This window comes from Kogia breviceps, chromosome 6, assembly GCF_026419965.1.
Source record: "Kogia breviceps isolate mKogBre1 chromosome 6, mKogBre1 haplotype 1, whole genome shotgun sequence".
Lineage (NCBI taxonomy): Eukaryota > Metazoa > Chordata > Mammalia > Artiodactyla > Physeteridae > Kogia > Kogia breviceps.
Window position 1 is genome coordinate 21,606,301 of NC_081315.1, and position 12,839 is coordinate 21,619,139.

A 12,839-nucleotide genomic window follows, 5' to 3' on the forward strand; every position below is an offset into this window, starting at 1 on the left:
TATCCCACCCCTCTAGATGGACACAAAGCACCGAGCTGATCTCCCTGTGCTATGCGGCTGCTTCCCACTAGCTATCTATTTTACATTTGGTAGTGTATATATGTCCATGCCACTCTCTCACTTCGTCCCAGCTTACCCTTCCCCCTCCCTGTGTCCTCAAGTCCATTCTCTACGTCTGTCTGCGTCTTTTTTTTTTCCTGTCCTGCCCCTAGGTTCCTCATGACCTTTTTTTTTTTTTTTTTAGATTCCATATATATGTGCTAGCATACGGTATTTGTTTTTCTCCTTCTGACTTAACTTCACTCTGTATGACACTCTAGGTCCATCCACCTCACTACAAATAACTCAATTTCGTTTCTTTTTATGGCCATCAGCAAGCTTTTTGAATTTTATTTCACACACACTTCTCAAATCCAGCTCCCAGAATCTGGAGATGAGGCCACGACCCTAGTTCAAGCCCGAACCCCTCCTGCTCATAACTCCCGTGCCCCCAACACACACCCACAGGAAGGACCTAATCCACAACTCCAGTGCCCCTCTGCTCTGCCTGCTCGCCAAGCCCCGCATCGTGACATGCAGAGGCTGTGCTCCTCTCTGCTGTCACTGCAGTCACTCCCTGATGCACAAACTGCACTCAGCACTGCCCCCGCCCCGGGGTTCTTCCTGCCCCTCCTTCTTGCTTAGGCTCTCCTGAGACCGCCCCCCCCCCGCCCCCCGCGTCACCCAGCTAGTAAGGATGACTTTGCCCAGCCTTCATCTTTCTTTGACTTCTCCACCTCCTGAGTAGGTTACATGCTGCTAACCTGGGCCCCCATCATGTTCACACACATTTCTGTGTGTGTGTGTGTGTGTGTGTATAACATTTCTGCTTGTGGTCTCAGCACCCAGTTCACACAGTGGACCCCTGCTACAGGCAGCAGGTTTTCAGCAATTGGGATCCCTCACTTGTGCTTTCAGATGGCTGGTTAAAGCCATCTATTACTGCAGGGCAATCAATACCTTGGTCCGAATTAGATCCATTTTCGTGTTATCTATTTAAAGAAGACAGACGCCAAGACACCAAGGATTGTGTCTACGTAACATGTTTTGTCTGGCCACTTATCTACTTTGGGTACTTAATAACGTGATGGACTTGAAGGTAATGACGATGACAGTGACGTCAGCCGTGGCAGGAAACTGGAGATGATTAGACATCCTTTTATTCTCGGAGGCTGGGTCGTTGCTTAAAACAGTACACGATGAGTCACAGGATGACAGCTCACTTGTCTTGAAACCTTAACTAACCAGAATACAGGCTGGAACCTCAGTCAGACACACTCCAGAGAAGCCAAGTATCAGAAAGTGCACAGAGTAGAACTTAAAGAGAGAACTTTCTAGGGGGCGTCTGGTCTGCATTCACAGCCTATTTGTTCTCGCTTTAACTCCACCCTCCAATAATCTGTTCCATCTTATGCCCCAGGCACGGCAAGTTAGATGTAAAATATGAGGTGAGGTGGGGTGGAGAGGGGCTCCCAGGGGCCGATGCAGTGGTAGCGGTACGAGGGGTAACACGTGCAAAAGAGGAGACAAACTTTAAAAGAACAAAGAGTACACAGCCGTCTGGGGACACTGCACGTTTAGGGGCAGTAAGTCCCACACGTATGAACAGACCCGAATGACACCATCACACAACAGAGGTGCAATATTTACCCTCATAATGATGACTGAGATAGCAAGAGACGCGAATCCTGTCCAGTATTCTCTACTTGCAGAGAGAAGGAAATGTAAAATATTTTAAGAACGCTTTCTAGCAGTGTGTGGTTGGGTTTTTTGTTTTGTTTGTTTGCTTGTTTTAAGTTTTAGCACTTACTGGGGTAGATTGTGTTTATCTGGAAATTTTACACTGAGATACCCGACAAATGAGCCATTACTTACCTTCACCAGATTGGAACTGTTAAGCAAGCACGTCACAGGATTTGCCCACCAAGAGTGTGCGACCTACAACTTAACACCCTAGAGAATTCATCTGCACAGGCAGCTTTATTTTAAAACACAGTGAAACAGGAAACCCTATCTGCCAAAAAACTACCAAATATAGCATGTCCCACACCTCCCCTTCCATGCAAAACACTCATGGACTTAGATTTAAATTCAGGTCAAGAGCGCAAAAATGGATCTATCTCAAGGCAGGTCCCATTTCGAAAATAATTTTCTTTAGGTCTCGATATCGAGGTCCCTCTCCCCTCGTGATCATGTTATCTCCCCTGCAGGTAAATATCTCTCCCCTCCTCCCCTCTCTCCGACGCCTTTCCCCACGTTTTCTCAGACCCTCAAATGTACAGGAGCAGCTCAGACGAGGGAAAAGGGGGATACTAGGTTTTGTTCGTTTCAAGCCAGTCATGTGGGCCTCGTTTCTTCAGTGGTTCAGCCAGTACAACCCAGGTAAATCCAAAGAAGGGGAGGGCTGGGGATATCTGGTTATTTTTCCACAAAAGACAGGTGTTTGAAATGGGATTAAAAGAAAAGGCTGTCGGATTAAAAATATTAAAGGAGAAGCTCTTTTAGAAACAGGATATTGCAAGAAGGAATGTACCCGGGGGAAAGAGAGGATGGAGGGTGGCCAGAAAGAAGAAGTGGGTTAATCCTACGAACAGCATCAAAGAGTTAAGGGAATGATGGGAAAGAAAGTGAAGTTCGGCCACTCATCTGACCATTCCTGAAAAACCAGAAACTTCACAACTGCATCTCCCAGCTCACTGTTTCTTCCCTTCCTGGTGACAAGAGGGAGGTGATCACTCTTAGCAAGATGGGAGAAATTACTACAGTAGTCCCAATATTGTGTTTCTACCAAATGTTTCCAAACCAGCATAGGCTAGGAGGCATTGACCAGCTATCTCTGACTGGTTTGGCATTTTCTCAAACCCCTGTGTTAAGAAACTAGTCTTAAAAATGACTTTCTGAAAGCTAAAAACCTTCAAGTCTTCCATATTTTTCTCCACAATAGTTAATGACAAAGTAGTAGACTACAGAGAAAGAAGCACTAGTGATTCACTTAGTCAACATTCATTGAGCACCTACTACGTGCTTGGTCCATTGAGTTAGAGTTCTCACATTTTCAAACTGGGCTAACTTCTAGTTTGCATGCGTGAAGTGTGTTGACTGATACCCAAACAATGTTCTGATAAAGAATATAATAGACTACACTCAAATGGGCAAAGGTTGAAGGGCTATACAAATCCAGGTTCGAATTCCAGCCCTGTTACATGCAAGGTTCTTGTCCTTGGGCAGCTAACTTCTCTAGGCACCAGTCTCTTCATCTGTTTAAAGAACGACCAGGTTTCATTGTTTTGTGAACATCAAATGAAACATGGGATGTCGAGCACCAAGCAGAACCTGGCTCCTGGCATTTAAGCAATCAGTGAATTCAGTGAATATTCACTGAGCACCTACTACATGCAGGCTCTGATCCAGCCATGGGGTCTCAGAAACAAAAAGGATAAGAAATATCCCTCTTCTCCCCTCACCCTTTATATATCACCACCCTGACTCATCAGGGTTCTGAAAAGCTGTGAATGTGAAACCAAGAGGATGCCGTACCGTTACTCCAGATGTCTTGATTTTCAATATCTCATTTTGATGTGCATCAAGAATTGCATTTTGAGGTGAGATTCTGCTTTCAGCCCTGAGTCCTGAGCACTCGGGCACAAAGCCTCTGGGGTTACTGGTCCGTGTCAGGCCATTCACCCTTGGCCTTCAGGGTTTAGGCAGAAACAGAACTTTGGAGACACAGGTTGTTGTCCCTTTTGCTCTTAAAATGAGCAAGGTGACTTATTTGGTGGGGGGGGGGGGGAGCAGGCAGGTCTATACGGAGGAAGTTCCCAAATGAACTGCTACATTGTTTGCCTTACTCTCTGACTCATTTTTACTTTTCCTTTCCCAGCTCCGTCTGTGGCACAACATATTCTTTGTGTACAAGATTCTAATATACAATAAAAACAGTTACTAGGCTCAGAATCACTTAGGCACAAAAAAGAGAGACAGTATCAGGTAAACTGACATGAACTGTGTCCTTTACTTTCTTATCTTGCTTTTCTTTATTGATAGAATCGATAAATTGTTATCGCCCGTTATTTTCAGCAGGCGAGGCAATGAGGTTTTGTGGAGAGTCAGAGATGGTTGGCTTTGAAGCTCAACCCTCCTCATTTCTAGCTCTCGAATGTCAAGGAGGTTCTGAAACGTTTCTAAGCTTCAGTGACCTCATCTGAAACATGGATTTTTGAGAGAAAGAAATTAGGTAAGGGATATAAGCAGAGCGTCTAGACACAGTGAGGCGTTCAGAAAAAAAAGATGTTCCACCACCCCAATCCCACCACACACCAATCTCAAAACCTTTCTCTTCCATTCAAATGCCCAGTGACCGCTCCTGGACCACTGCCCTCTGACTGGCTTCTTGGCCTGCTGACTGCAGTCCGTCCAATCCATCCCAAACCTGCTGTGAGAGATAGCTCTCAGAATCAGAGATCGGCTCACGGCACGCCCCTGCCACAAACCCCCGCGTGGCCATCACGTTCAGAACCACTCTGCGCTCAGAGCCCAGTCCGCGTGTTCCCCACCCATCTGCTTGGCCTCAGCACCCCACGCCAGCCCCACCTCTGCCCCCTGGATGACGGCAGCCCAGGCTCCCAGCCACTGTTTGCGAGTCACACCACCTGCTCTGTGCACTCACTCTCTCCCTGCCCCTCCTCCGGGAGGCCACCCCCCCCTCCACCCCCTCCCATCTGTAGAGACCACTGTCCTTCTCAAGGCTCAGCTCAAATGCCAGCTCCCCTTTGAATTCCTCCCCGATTTCCTGGCTGACTCAGCACTCCACTCACACGGATGATATCTTTCCTAATTGTATTAAGTTTTGTGTTCTAAATTTACCCACATCCGTGACAGTCCTTCTCCACTGCATCGTTAGTTCTGCCATGCTAGAGACCACATTTTATACACTTTAAAAAAGACTCCTCAAGCTTTATCATTCCTTACATGAAGATAGAACCAAAAGGTAAAAACAGGGCAAGACATTCCCAAGGTGCTTCAAATTCGGGCAAAAGAAAACTGAAATGCACTAGAAGTGAAATCTTGGGTGTATTCAGGAAAAAAGAAAAAGATTTAAAAAACCCCCCAGCAAACCAAAGAGGCGTATGCCATCTGCGGTGGATTAAGGATGGCCACAAATTCTTTGACCCTTCTTCCACTGACAGGTGAGTCTATTTCCCTCCCATTGAATATGAACTGCCTGTAACCAGTTTGACCAATAAAGTGACATTATTTCAAAGCCTAGCATTTCCTACAACTAACAGCTTTGGCCTTGGTCCCCTGGAACCCTGAGGCTCCCTGTGAGAAATCTGATTACCCTAGTGGAGAAACCTCATGGAGAGGCCCAGAGTCTATATGGAGAGGCCCAAAGACCCAGGGGAGATCAGCCTTCCTGGAGCCCTTGCCAAGGTGCCAGGCAGGTGAGTGAAGCCATATGGAACCTCCAGACCAGACCACGGAGTGACCTGTGATACACTACAGGGAATAGAAGGGTCACCTGGCTGATCCCTGCTCGAATTCATGATCAACAAAATCACAGATATAATTAAATGGTGGTTGTTTTAAGCCACCAAGTGTCGATGTGGTTTGCCAGCAGCAAGAGGTAACTGGAACACCATCTTCATCAGTTTTGGCTCTCAGCGTCCCAGCCTAACGACTAGAATACTTCTCCTCCAGAGGAAATACTTCTCTTATTTATCCATAGATAGAATAGTTGGGGGGAACTGAATTTATCGTAAAGAAATGTGCATTACACATAACGCATGCGTATGATAAGCCCACCTGTCCTAGAGCCTGGTAGAGCTCTCATCTCCTCAACTAGATAATCAGCAACGTGAGGGCAGCACCCATGTCTTACAGGACACCTTTACCCCACAGGATGAGTTACACAGCTAGTGCTCAATACTATTTGAGTCTGATTTATTGATGCCAGCTTAGTAAAGAGTATTGTGTTAGAAGCCCTGGAGGTACAGAGCCTAAGCTCTGCTATGTACTGTGAAAAGGGAAAAGACAGACTTGTCCACTCCTATTTGAACAGATGCGGTTAACAGAGAAATTTAGGAACAACCCAGGGAATCACAGCACAGAAAGCCAGGAGTGTCTCCATCCAGTCCCTAACCAGCCCCCCCCCCCCAATCTTATGCCTGTGAGGAAGAAAAGCTATGTGCTCTTGGATCAGTATAAGTTAGAAGTGAAATGAGGTTAAGGACTGAAAACACCTTCAGTTCCTTGGCCAAACAATGGTGGGTAAACTCAAGCTCCTATCATTATTTTGCATATATATGTGATTCTAGTATATAAAACAGCCTGAATTAATAGATGCGACTCCATGTGCTGGGTCGGCTGAGCATTTGTTTGACATTTACTACTTTCCCCTTTTATCGCCTTTAAAGTAAATAAAACAACACTCAAACGTGCAGGGAGAACTCAACTAACTTTGGAAGGGGGTATATAACATGTGTTGGAACCAAAAAGCATCATCTGTGCCCTAAGTCTGGGTCTTCTGTAAGAAGACATCAGCCGGGCAAAATGCCGAGGGAAACTCCAGACTTACATGTGTAATGCTTTGCGCTGTTTTGTTGTAGTTCTTAGTGGTCAGCAAAGAGCCCAGGCCCTTAGAAAACGAACGCTAGCCTGTGCTTGTGGGTATCGCTCCCTCCGTATATGGGTGGCACCCACGAGGCCCTGTATCCTTTATTCTCATACCAAAACCTGTAACATGAGAATGACTTCTGACTCCATCTTAAATTTAGATGGGGAAATTGAAGCCTAGAGACTTGGTAACTCTCCTGTATTACTTTCTATTGCTGCCATAACAAAATACCAGACTGAGTAGCTTAAGCGACAGAAATTAATTTTCTCCTAGCTCTGGAGGCTAGAGGTCCAAGATCAAGGTGCTGGCAGGTTTGGTTTCTCCAGAGGCCTCTCTCCTTGGCTTGCAGGCAGCTGCCCTCTCACTGTGTCCTCACGCGGTCTTTTCACTGTATCCAGTCACTCCTGGTGTCTCGCTCTTCTGACAAGGACACCATTCATGCCGAATTAGGGGCCCCACCCTTTAACCTCATTTAACTTTAATTATCTCCCTAAAGGCGCTATCTCCAAATACAATCACATTGGGGGTTAGGGCTTCAACCTATGAATTTGTGGGGGGACATACCTGAGTCCATAACACCTGCCCCAAACACAAAGCTAGTCAGTTGTGGAGCCAAGGTGTACCTACCAGTTCCCTTCCTATGATCCACCCAATTGCTGTCTTTGCTGCTCTGCCATCCCACCAACGCCTCATTCTGTGTCCGGAATGAAAATGGCCCGTTACACAGTTAAGGGAATGAAAGCCAGAGTATGGCCATAAAGAGAGAAAAGAAGTCGAAATGCCGAAAATCCAGAAAAACTGACTCTTTGCAAAACAGGAAATGCAACTCACACCCAAACTTATTCTTCCGTGGCCAAGTGTCTCCTCGCTCCCCCATGTTGCTGGCTTTGTTTTAACAGTAGGAAATTCCCTCGTCCTCTCAGATGGTGAGGAAGGTCTTAGGGACCCAGTGCTTGTTCTACTAAAAGGCATTGGACGGATATGACCCAATAATGTGCTTTTTCCAAAATTACAAGATATATACAGCTTAACTTTTTTCATCATGTTTTTTGTAACCAAAATAATTTCCAAGACCCTCTTCCAGTGCTATAGAGCTCATAAATGTAATTAATAAAGATTTTCTGATTAGCTAGAATATGTTAAATTCGAAAAAGCCAGACATGCTTTTCTCCTTCTCTCAGATAATGCAAGGAAGAATCTTATATTTATAAAAGCACAGGCTTTCAACTATATTGGACTTTCCCTTAAAAAGAACAATAATTTAAAGTGATTGCTAGCAGAGAATTAGGTACATTTAAATGGGTATTTGTGTTCTGAAAATCTTAATTGAAACTCTTTTATTGTTGTTGTTTATGCATGTGTTTGTTTTGGTTCTGAGGGAGAGCTGAGGTTCTTTTGTGCATTAGGAAGCCTTTCATCTGAAACTGGTTTCATAAAAAATTAAACCAGCCTATTGGAGATACAGCTTTATATAAAGCATAAAGACATGCTAAAAATATTGTTTTAAAAAGATATGAAAAATCAAAATGGTTCTTCTGTGTGAATCATTCTATAACAAATATGAGGCACAGCAGGACTGATGTAACTTGGAAAGAGATGACATATGTGTTCACCATTTGCCTGTCCTCATGATACCGCTTTCCTGGGCTCTGCAAGATGGTCCAGCCTTACCAGCTAACCCCAGGAAAGGCTAGTAAGGTAAAAATCCCGCCTCATCTTCAGTCTTGTTGGCTATTAGCACACTGACACCAAAGCAACATTGTCAGCTTCATCACGGCAGAGACCAAATTTTGGTTTATAGAGCAACCCACTGGTCAGGAAATGACTCAAACAATAATATTTCTCCACTATTTTTCTCCCAGTACAGTATGTACTGTTGTACACATCATACCAGTAACCTCTGTTCTCAAGCAGAGATGCTCATTTGGTACTAAAAACCAGTAATACCACATCTTAAATAAAAGAATTAAGGCATCACTATAAAGGAGAGTGGGGGATTGGGAGTTTGAGACTAGCAGATGCAAACCATTATATATAGAATGGATAGACAACAAGGTCCTACTGTAGAGCACAGGGGACTATATTCAATATCCTGTAATAAACCATAATGGAAAAGATTATGCAAAAGAATATATATGTATGTGTGTGTATAAATGAGTCACTTTGCTGCACACCAGAAACTAACACAACATTGTAAATCAACTATACTTCAATAAAATAAATGTTTTTAAAAAAGAATTCAGGCATCATTATAAAACATTTTTTTACCAGCCAAAGGGCTTTTAAATTACATATATATGTCATGTGTATATTTTAATAGTCTAATAGCGGCACCGTCCTTCATCTGAGATATTAATTCAACGCCCTCTCAGCTTTTCTCTCTAAACTTCCTGAATGGGTGTAGAGAGTCCAGAGTGCTTCTGTAAGGAGTAAAAGACAATCCTATTATTTTTACTGGGATCCTCTGCTTAGCAGGAATACATCCCAGGATCCTTGTCCTGAAGCTCCTTGACTTGGCTGACCACAGAAAGCTTTCCACTCTCTTCAAAGCCACCACCAGCAGCATGGAACTTCCTTAGGCCTTGTGTCCTATCACAAAAAAAGATGTTGCGTGGAATTCCCTGGCGGTCCAGTGGTTAGGACTCGTGCTTTCACTGCCGGGGACCCTGGTCAAACCCTGTTCAGGGAACTAAGATACCGCAAGCCATGCGGCCAAAAAGAAAGAAAAAAAAAAGATGTTGTGTAAAATAAAGTCCTTTTTTTGGTACTTCGTATTTTCATATAAAGCATTTTATTCGTAACTAGAGAAAAAGCCCTTTAAAATAGTGATCAAAGTAATCATGACACTAGATTTAACCAGTGGTGGATCCAGAGGTTTCACATGAAACATTTCACATGAAACTAGATTATCATTGTCTTAGCCTGACACTCCATTTCAAATTCTCATCAAGTCTACATCTCCTGTTCTACTTTTTCAGAGCTATCTTAGGTGCAGTTTAGTGTCAAGGATCCCTACAGAACCTCTTAGTACTTTGTGCAATGAATAATAGGAATGAAACGTGAAAAGACCCAAGAGGTCAGCCCAGCCTCTGTCTCACAAAACAGGGCATCTTCAAGTTAGAGCACATCTGTTTTTCTTGTTTACTAAGCCTAGTATCGATAAAGTATAACAAACAGTTGCCTGTTTAAATAGCTTAATTGACAAATTAATAAGTGAGCATGTAACTCTAAGAAGGAACACGGAAGAAAAAAAATGACACTCTCTTCCACAGTTTGGTCAATATATCCATGACATATCAGTCGAGTGATGGAGATACTGGCCCACTGATGCTGAAATCCTGAGATCCTGATGTGCAAACACCCAAAGGAATAACTAGGGAAACATTTCCGTCCTTGAAGAAATTATAACTGAATATGATCCCAAATTCAATAAAGATTTTAAATGAGCTAGCATGGTTTTTCCACCTCAATGCTCCTAATCCCACTTTTAAGACTCCTTACTAACCCCATCACTCTGCATTATGCTATACCACTAGGGACAGTCTTTCTAAAATGAACGGATCATTTGGCATCAATAGTTCAGGATATTTCTTTGTAAAAACTCACTTTTCTTAGAAAAAAAAAAAAAAAAAAGAACCACTCTAGAGACACGTGAAAAGACTCTAGGAGAGGAGGCTTAAATTAATTTTCCATTTCCTGTTGTTTCCAAAAATCTCCCTCTTTGATTAGACATTCCCTGCTTGGAGGCAAGGGTGGACTGACTAATCCTTCTATTCAGCCCTGGGTAGCACAAGAATATTCTTTTCCTTCCAATTGCTCCTGACTATCATAAGCCTCAGCTCTGGTCAATGGATTTATAGCACTGGGAGTAAATATCCTTACATAACACACTGTTTTTTTTAATTTTTTATTTTTTTGCGGTACGCGGGCCTCTCACTGTTGTGGCCTCTCCCGTTGCGGGGCACAGGCTCCGGATGCGCAGGCTCAGCGGCCATGGCTCACGGGCCCAGCCGCTCCGCAGCATGTGGGATCTTCCCGGACCGGGGCACGAACCCGTGTCCCCTGCATCGGCAGGCGGACTCTCAACCGCTGCGCCACCAGGGAAGCCCCCATAACACACTGTTACACTGCCATATGCACTAGTCTTAGGCATACCAATCCAACAGAAGTAGATATTCGTGTGCCTGCCCCACAGACGAGTGAGCTGTAAAAGTCAAGAAGAATCTTCCTCATGTGACTGGGACCTTAGACTCTGGTTTCTTTGAACAAAACAAAACAAAAAAATCGGTATTTCCAAATACCTCTAAAGTAGCAGGATTTGAAATCTTATATTAACAAACTAGTTTAGTGTGGCATGGAGACTGATGAACACCAACACTCAAATTCCATCGCTTTTTATGGCTTTAATGTTCACCTTTTTCTTAATCACTAGTATCATAATTGCCTGGTCTGCTTGGAAATCACTGACAATCACAACTTGAGAAAAATTCATTATTTTTCTCTTTTGATCTAAAATCGACAAGGCTTTGGGAATTCCCTGGTGGTCTAGTGGTTAGGACTCCGTGCTTTCACTGCCGAGGGCGCGGGTTCAATCCCTAGTTGGGGAACTAAGATCCTGCAAGCCACGCATATAAAATTTTTTTAATTTAAAAAACAAATAAAACAGACAAGGCTTAACAAAATCATGAGATTAATTTCAGAATAAAATCTATTAATCAAGGAGTTAGGTTTAAAAGGAGCAGTGCCTGTATGAAAACAAGAATACAAAAAGCAGAGAATTTATGACCATTATTGAATGGAGGACTAAAATCTCCATTATGTATATAAACTACATGATGAAAATATATTGGCCAGCAGTTAGTACAGAGACTAAATCTGAGTCTAGTTTTCAATCAGCTACTTGGGGCTTAAAGTTGAAGAACCATCACCATTGAGTCCTTTGAATGTACAAATCTTCCTCCTCTTAATTATTTAAATTATTTCTCTGGACTGATGGCTAACCAGACTGTTTACCTCTTCTGCCTACGAGCTCCTTCTATTTAGGTTTCTTTAGGGGACCAAGAGAGCCCTCAACGAGAATGATGGGAAAAAAAAAAAAGTGAGGTAAGCAAAAAATATTCTGAAAAAAGAGAAGGCACGGAGGGAAAAATAGAAATTAAACAAAATCTAGAGGGAACTATCATGCAAGTCAACAACCTCTAGCTTGTAAAGACTTAAAACAGCAACCACAATCTTTGGACCCCAAGACACACACACACACACACACACACACACACACACACACACACACACACACACACACACACACACACACACACACACACACACACACACACTTCCCTTTCCAGAATATGTCATGGTCTCATTCTTTTGTGTCTTTACTCATGATGTCCTCTTAGACTGGAATTCCCTTTTCTCTTCAGCTACCTTCAAATGATTTCCTCTTCCTGTAATAACCAGCTACAGCATGAACTCCTCTTGGGAGTTAGATGCCCCCTGCTTTGTACTCCTCGGTACATATGTCTGTTATAGCACTTAACAATCTGTACTGTAATTACTAAATGTTTCCCTGCGTCTCCAGTGAAACTGTGAGCTCCTTGAAGGCAAAGCACATCTCTTGGAACCACATGATAAGGAAAAAATACATGGAGTCTGGAGTCAGACATTTCAATCTTGATTTTGCCAAGGCTATTTTCTGCAAAATGATAATGATATATCAACTTTTTAAGAATACTGTGAGAATTAAATAATTTAATTACTTTGCACATAGTAGGCCCTCAACAAATGTTAGAGCTACTTCCTTCTGAAGCCCAGTACAAGCAAAATACCTACTATTAAGTACATGGCCAATACATGTGTGTGGATTAAACTGAATCCCTAGGACTCTGACTGGTCAGTTATATGCCAATGGCATACAAAAGGTAATTTTACCTACTCTTTTTAACTTAGATTTCAATACTGAAGAATATACCAGAGAGGATATTTCAAATAAAATGTCAGAAGCTGGGGCCACACTGTCTAACTCAGGGGCCATCAGGAATGATCGACTGCCTCGTCTGTTATGCCTGACTCACCAATGAACAGACTGACCCGCCCAGGAATACTTCTTTTTAAACTCCACAGAACCTCTTTTTCCTCAAATATAACATGGAAATGGATACATACATGATTTTCTTCTTCCTATTTA

The 12,839-nt window shown here is 43.1% G+C and overlaps 1 protein-coding gene across 2 annotated transcripts in view; it reads right to left on the reverse strand.

Annotated features, from left to right (window-relative positions):
* Positions 1-12,839, reverse strand: part of MAML3 (mastermind like transcriptional coactivator 3) — a 422,149-nt gene that overhangs the window by 364,164 nt on the left and 45,146 nt on the right. The gene's annotated exons all lie outside the window — the stretch shown is intronic.